Raw genomic sequence first — 21,280 nt, 5'->3', positions numbered from 1 at the left:
CGCTCTCTGCCTGACTCTCCGCCCCCGTCGTGATAGGCAATGGGACCAGCCAACCGACGTGGCGGGTTCGGGTCGTGCTCTCCAATCAGCACCTGCGGCGGAGAGGTGGGCGTGCGCACTGGCAGGGCAGGTGGGCTAGGCTGTGTCGGGTTGCGAAGGGGGAGAATAACGTCGGGTCGGGTCAGCGGGCGCTGCAGTAGTCGCCGCAGCGGCGATGGGAGCGGTGGGGACGAGGCGGCGGCGGCGGCGGCAGGAGGAGGAGCAGGGGCTGGCACAAGAGCAGCGGCTGGGGGCGGCCAGCAGCAGCATTAACAGCAGCCGCAGCCGCCGCCGCCGCCAGTAAACGCGGACGGTACCCGAGGGGACTACCCAGCCGGCCGGCCCTCGAAGCCGCGCTCGGCTCCCGCCGCAGTCGGCGGCGGGGGATGGGCAGGCGGCGGCGGTCCCGCCTGCTGAGGGTTGATCTCTGTCGGTCTTGGTCCTGAGCTGGATCCGAGCCCTCCGCCCGAAATCCCTGCGTCCGCCACGGCCCAGGTAGGACACACCCCCCCGAACCCCCCGGGCGCCTCTGGGGTGCCCCGGGCCCCGCCCTCCCCCAGTCCTGACCCCCTCCTCCAGCCGCACCCCTCGCGGAGTGACCGACCCTGGTGCGGAGGGGAAGGGTACGAGAGTCTCCTCGGTAGCTGCCCACGCCCTGGGCTTGTGCCAGACCTAGTCACTCCACCTCGGAGACAGTCTGCTTCTACACCGTTTACCCGAAGGCTTGTGCCCTGTTTCCCGAGAGCCTTTCGGTGTCTTGACTGAACTTGGAGGGTCACGAAGCTTCGTCTGTTTCTCTCTCTGTAGGTGACCCATATATTGCTTGTATTTATGCAGCTTCTGGTACCAGGGCTGAGCACAGAGGGTTCTCAGGATACACTGAGCGCTTCTTTCGCACCCCGCCTCCCCAAATATAATAGAAGGAGGCATGGGACTATGCAGTCTGTTTGCTGTGTAGTAACGACAATGAAGGCCATGACTTTCTGGTACTTAACGTGCAAAGTAATGACCTGAAGGATTTGCCTGCCATTTGCCTGCACTAAGATGATGTTGACACCCTGGGTGCTGTGGGAGGGACAAAAGACTCCACACGTTTGTACTGTCAAATCAGAGAAGTAAATAATCCATTGGATGCCAGGATACTTTATCGCACAGTGAAGTTAATTTTGTTTCAGTCGTGGCTGCATTGAGGTAAAAATGACATTGAGTTGTACTTTGCTTTGAATTAAAGTTGATAGGTGGCAGCAATCCCGGTATTAACTCTTCTCATCCTTAGCTTTAGAAATTGTTCTTTAAACATGAGAGAGAGCAGTTTTCTTATAGTCTATGTATTATGTAAAGATGTTTTGGTATTCAGTAGAAATTGAGATTTTGAAATCCAAAAAAACTGAAATACACGAGGATCACATTATTATGAATGGGCGCATGTACACATACACGCAGGGAGAATCCACTCTGTGTTTTGTTAATGTGTGTTCTGAGCCATTAATAACAGTTGCATTGGTTTCTAAACACTGATTTGCCAGAATAGACCACAAAGCAAGATGTGTTTGCTGTTTTCTTTTGGCTCAGTAGAATAATGTTCTCTTTGGGGGGAAAGGAGAGATGGGAGATTGATTTTAAAGTATCGAGGGAATTGAATGTTATGTATTTCTTACAAAGAAACAGTAATGTTGACAAATATTACTAATATGACTAATCTTGAAGAACTAACTCTAGAAATTTTTCAAATAATAAGTGTACTCATTTCCATGGCATATTGTGATCCATTCAAATTGAAAACATACCAAAAGGAACCTTTAATTTAGAAAGTTATGTTTTCCTGTATGATGTATCTTGATCAAGGCACTGAAAGGGATGTCTGAAGCATGCTTATAAAGGAAAGTTTCTCATTCTTTTATGATAGAATGTTAGGAAATGTTTTTTTCTCTTTCAGTTTTAGAAACATAAAAGAAATTGAAGTCCCTAGCTTCATTAATTTAATTTATAATATCAAATTGAAATAAATCTGATCTTCAGTAAGGAGCTAAAAATAATAGATCTTGCTTATGCTCTTGTACTGTGGTTAATACATAATTTAGTAAATTCTCTATTGTACTATATATGATTTGAGATTTTGTGTCTTTTTTTTGACTTAAAAAAATACTGATTATTTTAATGCCTCAGGAAATCTCCATGAGAACACGCTCATTTGCTTTAGCAAATTGAACTCAATTACAATAGGGCTTCAAATAGTTTTAAATGTAGAGTTGGAAGTGAAGTTTGTATAATTTAGACAAATTTGAAAGTATTTTACCTCAAAAAAAATGGGCTAAAAGGTGATAATTAGTGATAGATTGTTGGTTTTTCAATGTAAACAAATCTTACAGAGCTTAGTTCACTATCATGGAATCTAACTTTGACAGGGGCAGTCAATTCTTTATATTTTATAACCTTAAAAAGTACTATATAGAGATGACAACTTGATTGCAACTTGTGAGAGACTTTGACCTGGAACCACCCAACTAAGACACTCTTAGATTCCTAATCCTCAGAAACTCTGTGAGTTAATGAATGTTTGTTGCCTAAAAACAAAAAGCAATGTATAACAAGGGAAAAATTTTAATGACCATTATTGAACGAGTGTGGGTTGAATTGATTCACGAAATAAAATAGCCTTTTAGAATTAATGGAAAATACAGCTTACATCCTTCCCCACTCTTAAAGAAATCTCCTGTAGAAAAATTCTTTTATAGATATGTGACAAACAACTTTACAATTTGGGCTTTATAATTTGAACTTTACAATTTAAGTTACTCACAATGATTCTAGTCATGTATTCCTTTTTTTTTTTTTTCTCTTCTTGAGGTTTTTGAGAAATACTCAACATATAGCTGGAGTTGTGTCCGTTTATTTGATTAGTAATATTGCAGGATATCTTCAATGTATGAATTTTTGAAATTAAACATATTTATGCTATTTTACTTCCTTGTCCTTTTGTTGTTGTTGTTATGCAGTGTATTGTAAATAATAGCGATGGCAGTGGTGGATTCCAACCCCCCCCCCCCCGCCCCACCTGAGGCTTCAGTGGATAGAATACTTGTGTTGAAAATACTTTTATAACTTTTATTTGTAAATGTTCAGTGTTTTCAGGTTAAATGTCATACTTCCATGTTTGAGACAAGAGTCTTTAAGTCTGTATGAAAAAGTTGAGTTTTTTAGAGCTAACTTTTGAGCATATGAACAACACATATAGTATTGCCACTCAGAAGTTACTGTCTTCCTTGGGGTGCCTGGGCGGCTCAATCTTGTGAGTGTTGGACTCTGATTTCAGCTCAGGTTGTGATCCCAAGTTGTGGGCTCAAGCCCGGTGTCAGGCTCTGCTTGGTCATGGAGCCTGTGTGCAATTCTCTCTCCCTCTCTCTCTCTTTTTCTCTCCCTCTCTCTCTCTTTCTCCTTGTCCTTCTCTGCCTCTCTCCCCTGCCCCTTGCACTCTTTCTCTCTCTCTGTCTCTTTCTCAAAAAAAAAAAAAAAAAGTTTCTGTCTTCCTTAATATCTGGTGATCTTATTGTAGGTGTAAAATACAGGTTGAAGGGTGGCTGGCTGGTAGAGCATGTGACTCTTGATCTTGGGGTTGTGAGTTCAAATCCCACCTTGGGTGTAGCGATTACTTAAAAAAAATAAAAATCTCTAAAATACATACTGAAATTAAATTATTTACGTAATGTGAATGTCAATTTTGCCAGAAAATTTCATCTTTTAAATCGGTGATTTTTAAGCAGATTTCTTGGTATATTTTCATTTATGTTTTATGACTATGGTAAACATAATTATTCTTCTCTTTGTGGTTATTTTATATGTTTTTTTTTTTTTTAATGGTTGTTAATTTTTAAGAGAGAAAGAGACAGAACACAAGCAGGGGAGGGTCAGAGAGAGAGAGGGAGACACGGAATCTGAAGCAGGCTCCACGCTCTGAGCTGTCACCACAGAGCTGGACATGGGGCTTTAGCCCATAAACAGTGAGATAATGAGTGACCTGAGCTGAAGTCAGATGCTCAACTGACTGAGCCACCTAGGCGCCCCTGTTCTGTTTGTTTGCTTTTTTTTAATGTTTATTTATTTTGAGAGAGAGCACAAGCAGGGGAGGAGCAGAGAGAGATGGAGTGAGAGAGTCCCAAGCAGGCTCCGCACTGCCAGCACAGCGCCCTATGCAGAGATGGAGCTCACAAACTGTGAGATCATGACCTCAGGTGAAATCAAGAGTTGGACTTGTATTGAATTTTTTTCATGATTTTTTTTTTTTTTTAACCTTTGTATATGAGATCCTCGATGTTTTGGGATGTTGATAGTTCCTTTTTATTGTATTAAGAAATTCACTTTCACTTAGATTTAAACTTCCCATGGTAAAAAATTAAGTGTTATGGGGCACCTGGGTGGTTAAGTTCATTAAGCCTTCAAATTCAGGTCAGGTCATGATCTTATGGTTCTTGAGTTAGAGTCCTGCATCAGACTCTCTACTGTCAGCCTGCTTCCTATGCTCTCTCTCCACCCCCCCTCCCCCCTTATGTGTGCGCGCACGCTCTCTCTCTCTCTCAAAAATAAACGTTACAAAAAATTAAGTGTTCTTTGAAAAGAATCTGAGGTGTTTTAGTGTCTTCTGAAGAATAGGAGGTGGTAGGGGAGCCTGGGTAGCTTAGTTAGTTAAGCATCCAACTTCAGCTCAGGTCATGATCTCATGGTTTGTGGGTTCAAGCCCCGAGTTGGGTTCTACACAGACAGCTCAGAGCGTGGATGGAGCCTGCTTCAGATTCTGTGTCTCACTTTCTCTCTGCCCCTTCCCTTCTCTCTGTCCCTCCGCCCCTCCCTGAGTTCTCTCCCTCTCTCTCAAAAATAAAGAAGTAAAGATTAAAAAAAAAAAAAAAAAAAAGAATGGGAGGTGGTAGCTTTTCACTCTCTCTGGTAAGCTTTCAGGATTTAACTGTGTTTTAGGAATCAGCATTTTTGTTTTATAGAAAGTTTGCACCTTAATGAAAATAAGAATTGGTATTTTTAAATGTTTGAAATAGAAAATTTATTTGCCATTATATGTATTTTTACCAGAATGCTTTTTATCCTTTTTTTTTATATAGAAGTGTATGGTTGGTACAAAATGTTACTTTAGTTTCATATGTACACAACTTATATGTAACACTATGCCCACCGCAAGTGTACTTACCATATGTCACCATACAGTGCTATTACAGTACCATTGCCTATATTTCCTATGCTGTACCCTTTATTCCCATGACTTATTCATTCCATAACTGGAAGCCCGTACCTCCCACTCCCCTTTACCCATTTTGCCCCCTGCCCTTGGCAACCCTCAGTTTGTTCTTTGTATTTATGGTCTATTAATGCTTTTTGTTTGTTCATTTGTTTTGTTTTTTAGATTCCATATATAAGTGAAATAATATGGTATTTGTCCTTTTCTGTCTGACTAATTTCACTTAGCAAAATACCCCTTAGGTCCATCATGTTGTCACAAATGCCAAGATCTCATTGTTTTTTGTGGCTGAAATATTCTATTGTGTATATATACCACTTCTTTATCCATTCATCAATGGATGGACACTTGGTTGCTTCCTTTTATCATTTTTTTACATTTGTCTTTCTGCAGTTTCAAGATAATTGCCTTTTTAAAAAAGTGATTTCACATTCTTTTCCTTGTCTTATTCATTTAAATACTGTATTTTGTTAATATTTGACATTTAGTTTTATACATGTTATATATTATATATTAAGTTGGAAAGACCCTCTTTCTTACTTTCTTTGATCCATTAAGGGCCTAGTTTCTAAAATACTTCAGAAATGGTTTTATCAACATTTTGCAATGACAAATGAGGCAGAGATGAGGGGAGGAAGTAGGAAAAAATGAATAGCTAAAGAGACTCTTGCCTCTCATGAAATTTGATTTGAAAAAATCATCTGGAAGCTAATTCATATGGTAGATAGTAAACTAGATTAGGACTTCATTTCTGCTGTGCTTGTTTAGCGCTTAGAAAATCCAACATGTCCAAGACAAAAGTCAGCCCTCTTTTAAGTGCTTTAGTTCTACAAATGAAGGTATTATTATTTAATCAGTTGCCCACGCTCAAAAATCTCATTATGTATGTATATGTTTTGGTTTCCTTTTTCCCCTGGTTCTACCTGCACAGAATCTCTCCTTTTTATTTCTATTTTAACTACCTTAACTTAGCCTCTTTTCACTTCATTACCTCTCCTTAAACATGTGGCAGCTCTGAACCTCATTATCTCTCCTTGGAACCATTCTAATAGCCTCATCCATTTGTTCATTAAATATTTGTTCAGCATCTATTGTGTTACTATGCTAGGGGTTAGAGATTTGGCAGTGAAAAGGACAAAAATGATGTCACTTCTGGAGCTTAACAATATAATGGAGGCAGTCTGTTATAGAATAAGGAATTCTACGTGTTCCAAGTATCATGAAGGGAAAATGCAGACTACTGGGTGAACATATTACCAGACAGAACTAACAGTCTGGGGAGTGGGTTCAGGGAAGTAGTCTTCTGTTTTGTCACCCACAGTTTATTCTCCATATGCCAGCAGATTCAGAGGTTAATAGATATATTACAGCTATAAGCTGTTAAGTAATTAAAAATAATAATTTATTTTTAATAAGCTTTTTAAATAAAAAAGTTTAATAAGAATTAAATGTTCACACAGCTTTTGAAACAGCTTCAGACAAATGCTTTCAGAACACCAGAGCATTTGAAAAATTTGGTTCTACAGAGTCTGTCCACCTCTCTGTACAGTATGAGTATTTACTTTGGGTTTTCTCAGGCTTCAGTTGCTTGAGTACTGACAGAATTCCTATGTTATGTTTCACATTCTGTGTTTGAACCTCAGAAATGAGGACTAGGCATTACCAGTAGGAGGGTATGTATGGTTACAAAAAAGAAGTCTTCCAGGTAAGTAACTGTCTCTCTGTGGCTAGAATCTAACAGTTTATAGGTGACTTATTTTTTTTTTATTTAAAAAAATTTTTTTTAATGTTTTTATTTATTTTTTTGAGACAGAGAGAGACAGAGCATGAGTGGGAAGGGGGCAGAGAGAGAGGGAGACACAGAATCTGAAGCAGGCTCCAGGCTCTGAGCTGTCAGCACAGAGCCCGACGCGGGGCTCCAACTCACAGTCTGTGAGATCATGACCTGAGCAGAAGTCAGGCAGTTAACCGACTGAGCCACCCAGGCGCCCCTATAGGTGACTTATTAAATATACAAGTAATTAGGATATAATTTGCATATCTTTGTAAGTTTAAAAATATGTAATGCATTTGCAAATCAGAAAAAAAAAAGTCTCTTACCATATTCTGGCACCTAATTTTGGTTTAGAAAATAAAGTTACTAGAGCCATTAACCTCTACATTAATAAATGCTTGAGTGAGAGAGAGCCAAAGCATAAGAGACTCTTAAAAACTGAGAGCAAACTGAGGGCTGATGGGGAGTGGGAGGGAGGGGAGAGGGGGTGGTGGGTATTGAGGAGGGCACCTGTTGGGATGAGCCCTGGGTGTTGTATGGAAACCAATTTGACACTAAATTTCATATATTAAAAAATAAATAAACATTAAAAAAATAAAAAACATTTACACAGCAAATGAATACAAACTGTTAATTATGCATCAGGATGCAATTTGAGTGTATTCTAATCTTTACTGTAACATATCATAGTACTTAACTCCTTTTTGCCTCAGTTTTGCTATTTTTAAAAAGGAAAATTAATATACTTATAATTAAAATGGAGATCATTACAGAGAAGTTTCTGTATTGATTTTTTTCCCTTTGTCTTAGTGGGAAGATCATAGACCTATAATGCTTTGTTTGGTTGATATAGCTACAGAAGATTTTACCAAAGGAACGGTCTTGTTCAGTGTTTTCATTACAATCTGGCCATGTAAGTTACACTGTACTTTCTTTAGGGAAAGGATTTGCTTATGTGTTGTTAGTGTTGTAGCCAGGGAGAAGAGAACTAGATTGTTTACACTTTTATCCTGTTGTCAGTAATTGTAACTATACTGACTTGTAAAGTTTGTCTTTAATAGGTATTTTACTTTCTTGAATATATTTATTGAACCCAGAGAGTTTCCATGCTGCTAGAAGTGTAATTTACCTCCTGTGAAAGTTTAAAAGGAACATTTGAAGTATGAATGGTGACTAAATATTCTTTTCCTTTTGCTATCAGCAAATAGCATTAATCACAAATCTTTATCTCTTTTTAATAGCCCTTTAGAGAGGCTCTGGCCAAAAATCTTTGGGGTAAAACAAAAACAAAATCCCATGAGATTTATCCTATTCTTGACTGTTATTTCTGTTCTTTACATTAATATTATTAAGTGTCTTGAAAAACTTAGCTGTTGTGTACCTCTGTAAACTTGCATCTCTCTCTCAGCTTGTTTAAAAACATAATTGAGAGGCTCCTGGGGGGCTTGGTCAGTTGAGCATCTGACTCTTGATTTTGGTTCAGGTTATGATCTCACAGTTTGTGGATTTGAGCCCTTAGTTGGGCTCTGCACTGACAGTGTGAATCTTCCTTGGGATTCTCTCTCTCCCTCTCTCTCTGTCCTAACCCCCCTTTGTGTTCTCTCTCTCTCAAAATAAATACATAAACTTTTTAAACAACAAAAAAACGGAGGGGGAAGGGGCAGAGATGAAGGGGGCATAAGATCTGAATTGGGCTCTGCACTGACAGCGGAGAGCCCAATGTGGGGCTCGAACTGACAAACCAGGAGATCGTGACTCAAACTGAAGTTGGGTGCTTAGCTGACTGAGCTGGACACCCCGAGATTATTTTTTATAATGTGAAAAATATATTATTTTGACTTTTGAGATAGGAGGTAGCCACTCTGCATCATACTATATTTTAATGTATTTTTGGAATACAGATTATGTATTCTACCTGTTTATATAATAGATCAGGATTACTTTGAAAGCATCTGGTCTTTTACTCTAATAATAGGAGGTGTTTGATAAATGTTTTTTTTTTTATCAAATTTGAAAAAATTTAAGACCTTTTTTTCTTTAGATTTTTTTTTTCCTCCTAGCATGGAATCCCTCTGGACCCAATGAGTGTATCTAGAAATTAAAATATCTACTAAAAGTGGAAAGAAACTTTATATAAGACAGTATGGTTACAGTAACTGACAACAAAATAAAAGTGTAAACAGTCTGTTCTTTCCTTCTGGGACTCCAGTTACATTACATGTTTTAGGCTTTTTGATGTTATCCCATAACTAACTGATGATCTGTTGGTTGGGTTTCTTTTTCTCTGTATGTTTCATTTTGGATAGTTTTGTTTTTTTTTTTTTTCTCTTCTCTATCTTCCAGTTTATAATCCCTTCTTTTACAGTAGCTAATCTGGTGTTAATCCTAGCCAATGTTGTTGTTGTTTTAATGTTTATTTATTTATTTTTGAGAGAGAGAGAGAGAGAGAGAACACAAATAGGGGAGGGGCAGAGTAAGAGGGAAGCAGAATCTGAAGCAGGCCCCAGGCTCTGAACTGTCAGTGCACAGCCAGACTCAGAGCTTGAACTCATGAACTGTGAGATCATGACCTGAGCCGAAGTCAGACACTTAACCGACTGAGCCACCCAGGCGCTCCCCCCTGCCCCCCCCTTTTTTTTTTTATCTCAGATATATGCTTTTAATGTCTAAAAGTCCTTGTCTACCACTTCTATTTCTGGGTCTGTTTTTACTTTTCTTTCCTCCTTTCTGTCCTTTCTATCCTTCCTGTCCTTCCTTTTTTTTTTTTTTTTTTTTTAATTAAAGTGTATTTGATACACAATGAATGTTACGTTAGTTTCAGGTGTGTAGAGTACAGTGCTAAGATAAGACTAGAGTTATGTATGCTGTGCTCACCACAAGTGTAGCTCCCATTTGTTACCATGCAATGCTATTACAATACCATTGGCTGTATTTCCTGTGCTTAACTTTTCATCTCCATGATTTATTCACTCCATTAACTAGAAGTCTATACCTCTTAATCTCCTTCACCCATTTTGCCCATCCCACCACGGCCCTCCCCTGTGGCAGTCACCAGTTTGTTCTTTGTATTTGTGCATTTACTTTTTTTGTTGTTCATTTTTTTTAATTTGTTTTAGATTCCACATATAAGTGAAATCATATGGTATTAGTTTTTCTCTGACTGATTTCACAGACCTTCTAGGTCCATATGACAAATGGCAAGATCTCATTCTTTTACGGCTGAGTAATAGTCCACATTCCATATATATTCCATAATATGTAACTTCTGTTTTTTTTGTTTTTTTTTTTTTTTCAACGTTTATTTATTTTTGGGACAGAGAGAGACAGAGCATGAACGGGGGAGGGGCAGAGAGAGAGGGAGACACAGAATCGGAAACAGGCTCCAGGCTCTGAGCCATCAGCCCAGAGCCCGACGCGGGGCTCGAACTCACGGACCGCGAGATCGTGACCTGGCTGAAGTCGGACGCTTAACCGACTGCGCCACCCAGGCGCCCCTGTAACTTCTTTTTTATTCATTCATCTCTCTCTCTCTCTTTTTTTTCTTTGAGAAAGCGAGAGAGAGAGAGCATGTGCGCAAGTGGGGGAGGGGAAGAGGGGAGAGAGGGAGAGAGAGAGAAGCTTAAGCAGGCTTCACACCCAGCATAAAATCATGACTGGAGCAGAAATCAAGAGTCGGACGCTTAACCAGTTGAGCCACCTGGATGCCCCTATTTATTCGTCTCTTGATGGGCACTTAGTTTGCTTCCATATCTTGGCTATTAATACATAATGCTGCAGTAAACACAGGAATGCATATAGCATTTTGAATTAGTGTTTTCATTGGATAAATACCTAGTAGTAGAATTACTAGATCACATGGTATTTCTATTTTTAGTTTTTTGAGGAACGTGCATACTGTTTTCCGTAGTGGCTCTACGCATTTGCTTACCATCAGTAGTGTAAGAGAGTTCCTTTTTCTCCACATCCTTGCTAACACTTGTTATTTCTTATCTTTTTGATGCTAGCACACTGACAGGTGTAAGGTGATATCTCATTGTGCTTTTAATTTTCATGTCCCTAATAATTAATGATGTTGAACATGTTTTCATGTGTCTGTTGGCCATCTGTATGTATGTCTTTACTGGAAAAATGCCTATTTGGGGCCTCTGCACATTTTAAAATTGGATTCTTTGGATTTTTTTTTTTTTCTGTTGAGTTGTGTAAGTTGTTTATATATTTTGGATATTAACCACTTATCAGATATGTTATTTGCAAATAGCTTCTTCCATTCACTTGGTTACGTTTTCGGTTTTGTTGATGGTTTCCTTCACTATGCAAAAGCTTTTTATTTTGGTGTAGTCCCAATAGTTTGTTTTTGCTTTCCTGCAGAGATCTATCTAGAAAAATGTTGCTAATGCTAATGTCAGAGAGATTACTGCCCATGTTTTCTTCTAGGATTTTATGGTTTCAGGTCTCACAGTTAGGTCTTTAATCCACTTTGAGTTCATTTTTGCGTATGGTATAAGAAAGTGGTCCAGTTTCATTGTTTTGCATGTAGCTGTCTAATTTTCCTAGCACCATTTATTGAAGAGACTGTCTTTTCTCCATTGTATAATCTTGCCTCCTTTGTTGTAGATTAATTGCCTATAAATGTGTGGTTTTATTTCTGGGTTCTCTTTTCTGTTTCATTTATCTATGTGTCTGTTTTGATGATTCAGCTTTGTAGTAGATCTGGAAATCTGGGATTGTGATACCTTCAGCTTTGTTCTTCTTTCTTCAGAATGCTTTGACTTGGGTTTGTTTTTATTGATTGATATTTCCTTTTTTCATCCCTGGTAATTTGTTTGAGTGCCAGACATTATGATTTTACATTGTTACGTGCTGGATTTTTTTTTTTTTTTTTTTTGTATTCCTTTAAATATTGGGGAGTTTGTGTTGGGATAGTTATTTGAAAATACTTTGATGCATTCAAGGCTCTGAATGTTTTTGAAGGTCTTTTTCACTCTGTCTGGTGAGTATGCAAACTATTCATAGCCTTATTTGAGCATCAGAGATTGTTCTGCCTGCCCCTTTCCAGTGGTTTGAACTTGGCTTTGATCACTTCACTTCCTTACACAGGTGCATTGATAAGTACTTAGCCAGAATCTCAAGGAGAATTCTCTCTAGATATCCACAGCTCATTCTTTGTGCTGATATCTCCTCTCCAGTGTTTTGTTTTGCCTTGACCTCCCCAGAACTCTGAATTTTGTCTCCTTAACTCAGTGAGATTTCTGGTCTTTGTTTGGGTTCCCCATCCCTGTACTGTGGCCTGGAAATTCTCTCCAGGTAGTGAGTTGGGGGCACTTGTAAGGCTAACTTTATTTCCCTTTTTCTCATGGATCCCTATTTTGTAGTGCTTATTGTCAATAGTGTCTAAAAACCATGTTTCATATATTTTGTCCTTTTTTCTAGTTGTTTAATGTGGTAGGGTAAATCTGGTCCCTGTCACTTTATTGTGGCCAGGAGCTGCAGTCACCTGGTGAGTACATTTAAATCTCAAACAAAGAGGAGTCATATTTCACAGTTATGCTGTCATTAGAAATTTATGTATTATCTTTATGCCCAAATATAGCTTCAAAGATATCTTCTATGCCCTTTAGACACATTATAAGCTTCTGATGATTAATTCTAGCACTCTTCTCATTGGGATTAAAATTGTAGTAAAAATAATTTTCCTACTACTCTGTTCAAGAGCAGAATATAACATAAACTGTATATGGCACTATGTATAAAAACCATGCTGTTATTTATTTTGTGAATTATCTAGCTTCCCCTCCAAATAGGAGGATATCTAGTTATAGATATATAGCTACACACACACACACACACACACACACACACACACACACATATAGTTATATAGTTAGTTATACAGTCTATCTAGATAATAATAGTTATAACTGAACTTTGTTTCCTTTTGCTTTATATCCATCCCCCTTATACGAAGTCCCTTAGTGGCTCCCCTTTGCTGAAATAGAATAAAGTTCATTTTTTTCCTAGCATGATTTTTATAGTCTGAACTCAGTTTACCTTTCATGTCTATGTATTCTTTCTCTATGATCAGAATTCTTTTAGACTAATCTTAGTCCATGTAGACAACTGTACGTGTTCATTTTTCCATGCACTTGTGTGTTTTGTTCATTTCCATTTATGTGCCTTTGCTTAGCTCCTCAGTCAGTTAGCTTTTGCCTTCAAACAAACCACCCCAAAGTTCAGAGGGTAACACAATTTGTTAGTTAAATATTCTGTGGATTGGCCGTTTGGGTCCAACTGCATGTTCTTTTTTGGTCTTGTCTGGGCTCATGTATGCGAGGCATTGTGCTAGCTTGGGTTTCTTCACAATTTGGGTTCCAAAACAAGCACTAGAGGGCTAGTTGAGAGCATAAATGCTTTTCAAGCTTCTGGGTCATGTTTGCTAGTGTTCTGTTGGTCAAAGCAAGTCACAGGGCCAACCTCAGTTTCCAGGGTAAAGAAACTCTACCTCTTTGTGGGAGATGCAGCAAGGTCACATTGTAAAAAGATATGTATACAGGAGTGGGAGGAATTTGTGGTTATTTTGCAGTCTACAGAACCATCATCATAAATCCTGTCCACCTCCTCTGAGAAACTTTGTGTAATCATCCTATCTCATGTAAACCTCTCGCATTTCTGATTTGTCATGTGTACTTGGCCCTTACAGTTTGATGTTGATTAACTTTTTGTATTTTTTACCTTTTAAATCCAGAGAATTACTGTTACTTTCTGTTTTTGCATTATGTATTCTATTTTAAAGAATAATTTGGAAATAATTATTTATGTTTTCTTCTTTCCTTGCTTGTAAATTAATTAAGGGCAAAACCATGCATTACACTTCTACCTACTCTTCTGTGTATTTATAACAATTCATTGAATGACTATTTTCAAATCAACTCTCAATTAGTTGTTTGAGGATGACTTAATTTCACTCAGCTGTATAGAATGTGAAAGAAGTTGTATTCATTCTTCCAATAATTAAACATTTATTGAAAGATTGTTCTGTGGTAGGTATTATGCTAGATACTAAGTACAAAGATGAGAAGAATTCTGCTCTTGACCTCAAGAAATTTATAGCATTGTAAATTATGTATGTGCTTATAAGCCTGCTTCTTTACTCTGAACCTAGATTTCTGCCTTATGACCAACTCATAGGTTGGCTGGCTTTTCACTATTGCATAGATGGAACAGTCTCCTGCTGTCTGTCACACTGCTAGATGATTGTTGCCTAATCTATTCTGTGCCTAGCTTCCTTGCCTCTGGTTTATATGACTATTATCTTTTGCTGTTTTCATTTATTGATTTTTTTTAACATTTATTTTTGAGAGGCGGGGAAGGGGCAGAGAGAGGAGAGAGGGAGACACAGAATCCGAAGCAGGCTCTAGGCTCTGAGACATAGGGCTTGAACTCTGTAGCCGTGAGATCATGACGTGAGTCGAAGTGGGACACTTAACCAACTGTGTGCCCCAGTTTCCCTCCTGCTTTTTTTTTTTTTTTAATAAGACATATTAATCATAGACTACGTAAAACGTTGGTGTGAAATTTAATATTATTATAAATGGTCAAGAAATAGAACATTACCTGCATCTCAGAAGCCCCTTCCTGATCTTATTCCCTTATACCCCAAAGGAATCTATTCTCATGACTTCTGTAAAAAATCATGTCCTTGCTTTTCTTTATAGACTTACTACCTATGTTTGCATCCCTATTTAACATAATTTAGTTTTGCTTATTTTTGAACTTAATATAAAAGGATTTATATTGGGGGGGGGCACCTGGGTGGCTCAGTTGGTTAGGCAACGGACTCTTGATTTCAGCTCAGGTCATGATCTCATAGTTCATGGGATCAAGCCCCTGCATCAGGCTTCGCGCTGACAGCACGGAGCCTGCTTGGGATTCTCTCTTTCCCACTCTCCCTCTCTGGCTTGCATGCTCCCTCTCTCTCTCTCTCAAAATAAATAAATAAGTTTAAAAAAAGGATCTATATTGTATGATTTTTTTCAATGTTGTTTGTGAGACTTGTTCTAGTAGTTCAGTGTCACAGTAGTTTATTTTTGGTTTAGTATAGTTTTTGTGGTAGGTAGAAAATGGTCCCTTGAAGATATTGGTGCCCTAATCCCTGAAACCTGTGACTGTATTACCCTTAAAGTTTATGTATTTATTTTGAGAGAGAGAAAGAGAGAGCAAGGGAAGGGTAGAGAGAGAGGGAGACCGAGAATCCCAAGCAGGCTCTGTACTGCTAGCACAGAGCCTGACTTGGGTCTCAATCCCACAACTGTGAGATGATGATCTGAGATGGAATCAAGAGTCTGACCCCTAACTGACTGAGCCACCCAGGTGCCCTGTGAATGTGTTACCTCATATGTCAGAAGGCACTTTGCAGATGCAATTAAGTTAAGGCTTTTGAAGATTATCTTTGATTATCCAGGTTGGTTCAGTCTAATCACAAGGGACCTTAGAAGAGGGAGACATATATAAAGAGACATGATGTTTGAAGCAGAGCTCAGAGAGAAAGATTTGTAGATGATGGAAGGTTGGAAGATGCAGGATGGGTCCGTGAGCCAAAGCATACCGGCAGCTTCTAGAAGCTGGAAAAGACAGGAAAAAGTATTCTCCCCTAGAGCCTCCATTACAAGCATAGCCTTACTGACACCTTGGTTTTAGCCCCATTAGAAGCCTGGACTTTTGATTTCTACAATTGTAAGATTATAAATTTGCATTGTTTTGCCAATAAATTTGTGGTAATTTGTTACAGTAGCAGTAGGAAACTAATTCTTTCTTTCTTTCTTTCTTTCTTTCTTTCTTTCTTTCTTTCTTTCTTTCTTTCTTAACTATATGACTATATACTACACTTTATCCATTCTTCTCTTACTGGACATTTGAGTTGTTTTTTGTTTTGGCGTTTATGGATGGTGTGGCTGTGAACATATTTGTGTATGTTTCCTGGGGCTCATGAGAGAAGAGTATTTTTAGGATATATACCTGGGAAGAGAGTTATTGGGTCATGAGGTATGCACATTTTCAGCTTTACTTAGAACTGTTTCCAGAGTACATTCCTACCAATGGTTTAGGAGAGTCTAAGTTTTTATTTTTAAATAATTTCTTCTTTGATAGTCACTATGATAATGCTTCCTTCCTTTATGTGGGCGGGTTCTCAAAATTTGCTTCAAGTCAAGACACATTTAGGAACTAATTTATACTTTTTCTAATTTAGAAATAGTAGGTGGCATTGGTTTATTTTTATTCCCTTTTTGATCAACCAATTTTCACTTAACCTTAAAAGCAAGATTATAACAATGCAAATGCTGTAATTTAATTTGTAATCATAGTTGTAGAGTAATATTTTTCTCTTGCTGGCAAAAACATTTTTGTATGAATTTGCTAAGTAGTAGTTGTATAATGGGTTTAAATTCAAGGCCTTTATGCAAACATGATAATTTCTGTTCATCAGCATTCAAGCAGCACAGGGACTGCTTTGGACAGTAGTATGTCTGTTAATGTGACTGTTTCTTCTTTTGGTTAAGAAGCATACACAATGATTTGTTAAGTAATCATGGCCATTTATTGAGCACACTTAGTATGCCAGGCATTGTGATAAACAGTTTACATACATCATATATTGTCACTTTTAATCCTGAGATAGCCACGATTGTTACCTGTTTTTTTTTTTAGATGAGGAAATTGAGCATGGAAAAGTTAAGTAATGGGCCTTAGATTACACAACCAGGATTTGAATCTAGGTAGTTTGGTCTTCATGTCTGTTTTTTGAGAAGTCTCTGGACTTAGAACACAATAAACTCACTGCAGTATTATGTTAATTTCTCTTATAGGGAGTTTTCTTCATTTGGTGTGGTTTGGTCTAGCTTATGTTTATAGAATTATTATAGGATTTTTTATCCATTTGCCATTGTTCCTCTTATTCTTATTTTCATTTTCCTTTTATTTCTCCTTTTCTTCGCATCTTTCTGTTATATTTGTGTATGTGAATCTGTATAACTTTTAAATTATAGTTTGTTTCCTCATTTTCATTTTGTTAATTAATTTCATCAAATATCTATTTTTTTAAAATACACTTTTGTGTTAAAAATTTTTTTTTAAATGTTTATTTTTGAGAGAGAGAGAAAGAGACAAGAGTGTGAGCAGGTGGGCAGAGAGAGAGGGAGACACAGAAATTGAAGCAGGCTCCAGGCTCTGAGCTGTGCACACAGCCTGATGTGGGGCTTGAATGATGAGATCATGAACTAAGCCAGAGTCGGACATTCAGCCAACTGAGCCACCCAGGCACCCCTCAGATATCTATTGACTAACTGCAAAGTTTATATATTTTTTTATTATGGCAGAGGGTATGTGATTATGATATGGTTTTCATCTTTAAGGGATTTATAATCTAGGGGATTGTCAGTGTTTGCTTATTAATTTGTTGGCTGTTTTCTTCTCAGTCTTTTTCTATCTAACACGTTTCAAGTGATTTTTCACCACATGTTATTTTACAAATTGAATATCCATTTAATATGTTTTGTTCATATTTCATCATCTTTGGGTCTGTTTTGGCAACATCTTCAGATTTATCCTCATTGACTGAATTCATTAGTATGCTGTTTACTCTATTAGGATCTAGGTCATTAAGGTCACCTAGGTTATTCTAGGTCATGAATATTATTAAGGAGGAAATTTTTAATTTTTCTCTTGCAGTATCTAGTTTTCTTGCATCAAGATTGATTATTTTTAAGTTATTAGTGTTACTGAAAAATGAATTCCAATTATTTGCAGCCAAATTACATTCACTGTTTAGATATAATTAGTGATGTGGAATCAGAAAGAACTATTGCCCCATACCATTGAAGGCTGGTGTGTCACTTATTTATTGCTGCATAACAGATTACCCAAAACTTAGTGTTTTGGAATAACAACATTTATTATTTTACAGTGTCTTTAGGTCAAGATTTTGGGTGTGAATCAGGTAGGTACTCTGTTTCAGGGTCAGACACAGGCTGCAGTCAGGATAGGCTGTAGTTGTCACATGGCTCAGCTGGGGAAGGATCTGTTTCTTTGCTTAGTCCGATGGTTGGCATTGATTCAGTTCCTTTGGAGTGGTTGAACTAAGGGCCTCAGCTCTCTGCTATAGCTCTTGGTACCAGTTATAAATGGAATCATATAATTTTGCTAGCAAGGGCTATCCTCAGTTCTTTGCCATGTTGGGCCTTTCTTGGGAGGCAACATGGCAGCTTGCTTCATCAGAGCACCAAGTGGGAAGGGCCAAAGAGAAAGAATGTGAGCAAGGTAGACGTCTTTAGTAATATATTTGGGAAGCAACCTATCACTTTTGTTATATTCTATTCATTAGCGGCAAGTCACTAGATTTTTTTTGTTGTTGTTAAAAAATTTGTTTTAATGTTTATTTATTTTTGAGACAAGAGAGACAGAGTATGAGTAGGGGAGGAGCAGAGAGAGGGAGTCACAGGCTCCAGACTCCGAGCTGTCAGCACAGAGCCCAATGTGGGGCTCGAACTCATGAACCGTGAGATCATGACCTAAGCCAAAGTCGGATGCTTAATCAACTGAACCACCCAGGCACCCCAACTCATTAGATTTCGCCTACACTCAAGGAGGGATCAAAAGCATGAGATGAGAGATCATTGGGAGCCATTTTAGAAGCAGTACAAGTAGTACATCTTGGTAGCTTATAAGATTCTAGGTGTTTTCTGTAGGGTTCAGTTCCTAATTGGAACAGTGTATTCTTAGATTTATTTCAGTGTTCTGTGAAGGACTCCACACAGGGTGTCATTTTGTTCCATGATATTTCCATTGGTAACTTAGAGTGAGACCATGAAAATTATTTGGATTTTGTAGTTATATCTGAGGGGTGACTAGTAATCATTAAAAAAATTTTTTTTTACTGTGGTAGAATACACATAAGATTTACCATTTTAACCATTTCTAAGTGGACAAATTCAGTGCCATTACATACCTTAACACTGTTGTGCCACCAGAGCTTTTTCATCTTCCCAAAATGAAATTCCGTATCCAAACAGTAAATCAACACTATCCCCTCCTTGTAGCCCTTAGCAACCCACCAGACAGAAACTACTTTTCTGTCTCTATGAATTTGCCTACCTAGGTACCTATTATAAATGGAACCATAAATATGACCTTTTGTGATGGGCTTATTTAACTTAGCATAATGTCTTCAAGGTTCATTCATGTTGTAGTGTGTTTGAGAATTTCCTTTCTTTTTAAGATTGAATAATACTCCATTATATGTATGTACTACATTTTGTTTATCCATTAGTCTGTCACTTGGGATGGAGACTTGGGTACTTCCACCTCTTGGCTATTGTGAATAGTGTTGCTATGAACAATGGTGTGCAAATGTCTTTGACTCCTTACTTTGAATTCTTTTGGCTATATACTCAGAAGTGGAATTATTTAATCATATTTTTAATTCTATGCTTAATTTTGAGGGTGACCTCCAATAATGTTTTCTGTAGTGGCTGCACCATTTTAAGTTAATATCAGCAATGCACAGGGGTTCCAGTTTCTCTTCATCTTTGCCAGCAGTTGTGTGTGTGTGTGTGTGTGTGTGTGTGTGTGTGTGTGTGTGTTTATAATTGTCATTCTAATGGGTATAAAGTGGTTAGTGGTTGGATTTGTGTTTCCCTAATAATTAATGATGTTGAGTATCTTTTAATGTACTTGCCATTTGCATATTTTCTTTGGAAAAATATCTATTCAGGTTGTTTGCCTATTTAAAAACATTGTTTTGTTGTTGAGTTGTAGTTCTTTATATACTGTAGATATTTAACCCATTATCAGATATGATTTGCAGATATTTTTTTCCCATTCCATTGCCTTTTCATTCTGTTGATAGCATCCTTTGATTCACAAAAGTTTTTAATTTTTATGAAATCCAATTTATCTGTTTTTTCTTTTGTTTTGATATTATAGTCAAGATATCATTGCCAGATCCAATGTTATGAAGCTTTTCCCCTATGTAGTCTTCTAAGAGTTGTATAGTTTTTTTTAACTCTATTTTCAGTAAATTTTTGCATACGATTATAAAGTAAGCATTTAAAAAAGATTGTCCTTTCCCCATGGAATAGTTTTGACACCTTTGTTGAAAATCATTTGACCATATATGTAAGGGTTAAAATTTTTAACTTTTAAAAATAGTGTTTCTCTTCTTATTGTAAAAATATGTATTTGGTGTAGTAAATTTACAGAAGAGGAATCCTCCTTAAAATAATTCTATTATATAGAACTATATAATTTGTTAATTGTTAATTTGTTAATAGTTGGTAAATATCAATCAGGTTCTTTATTTTATTTTTTTAAGAGTGTATTTATTTTTGAAAGAGAGAGAGAGAAAGAGAGAGAGGGATGGACACAGAATCGGAAGCAGGCTCCAGACTCTGAGCTGTTAGTTTAGAGCCTTACTTGGGGGGAGCAGGGCTTAAACCCACGAGTAAGATCATGACTTGAGCTAAAGTTGGACGCTCAACCAACTGAGCCACCGAGGCACCCCAATGCAGCTTTTTCTATACATAATTTATGTATACACTTTTAAAAATACAAATGGGATTATCTATATCTATATCTATATCTATATTTATATCTATAGATAGATATGTATATATCTATATATACTGTTTTATAACTCTTTAACTTGAAGCATAAAGAATTTTTCATGTTTAAATATTTTACAAGTTACTTTTTTTTTTAATGTTCATTTACTTATTTTTGAGAGAGGGAGAGAGAGAGGAGGAGAGAGAGAGAGGGAGAGAGTGAGTGTGGGGGAGGGGCAGAGGGGGAAACAGAATCCCAAGCAGGCTCTGTGGGGGGGCTGGAAACCATGAATGATGAGATCATGACGTTAGCCAGATGCTCAACTGAATGAGCCAACCAACTGCCCCAACAAGTTACTTTTTAAATTTATTTTTTTATTTTCAATTAATTTAAATATGCATGTAAAGTTTAATGATTTTCTGCACTTTATTATAGAAAAGAACAGTTTTCTTTCCTCCCCGTCTGCCCTGTTTACAACTCTGCAGAAGTACTCATTTGAACACTTTTTCCTGATTTTTTCATTGTTTACCTCTATATCTTAAACTGATGTGCTTGTATTGCTGCTGATTAATTTTTATTAAAATTTTTTTTTAATGTTTATTTTTGAGAGAGAGGGACAGAGTGTGAGCAGT

General features: G+C 37.5%; 1 protein-coding gene across 1 annotated transcript in view; it reads left to right on the top strand.

Annotated features, from left to right (window-relative positions):
* Window positions 1–397: 397 nt before the first annotated feature.
* Window positions 398–21,280, top strand: part of TTBK2 (tau tubulin kinase 2) — a 160,000-nt gene continuing 139,117 nt past the window's right edge. Inside the window, exon 1 of the mRNA XM_025919578.2 lies at window positions 398–534. The gene's annotated coding sequence lies outside the window, so the exon portion shown is untranslated. The remainder of the gene's footprint in view (window positions 535–21,280) is intronic.

Source organism: Puma concolor, chromosome B3 (genome assembly GCF_028749965.1).
Source record: "Puma concolor isolate L17-30 chromosome B3, mPumCon1.1.hap2, whole genome shotgun sequence".
NCBI lineage: Eukaryota > Metazoa > Chordata > Mammalia > Carnivora > Felidae > Puma > Puma concolor.
Note: the sequence above shows the minus strand (reverse complement) of the source record. Positions and strands in the feature narration are given on the sequence as shown.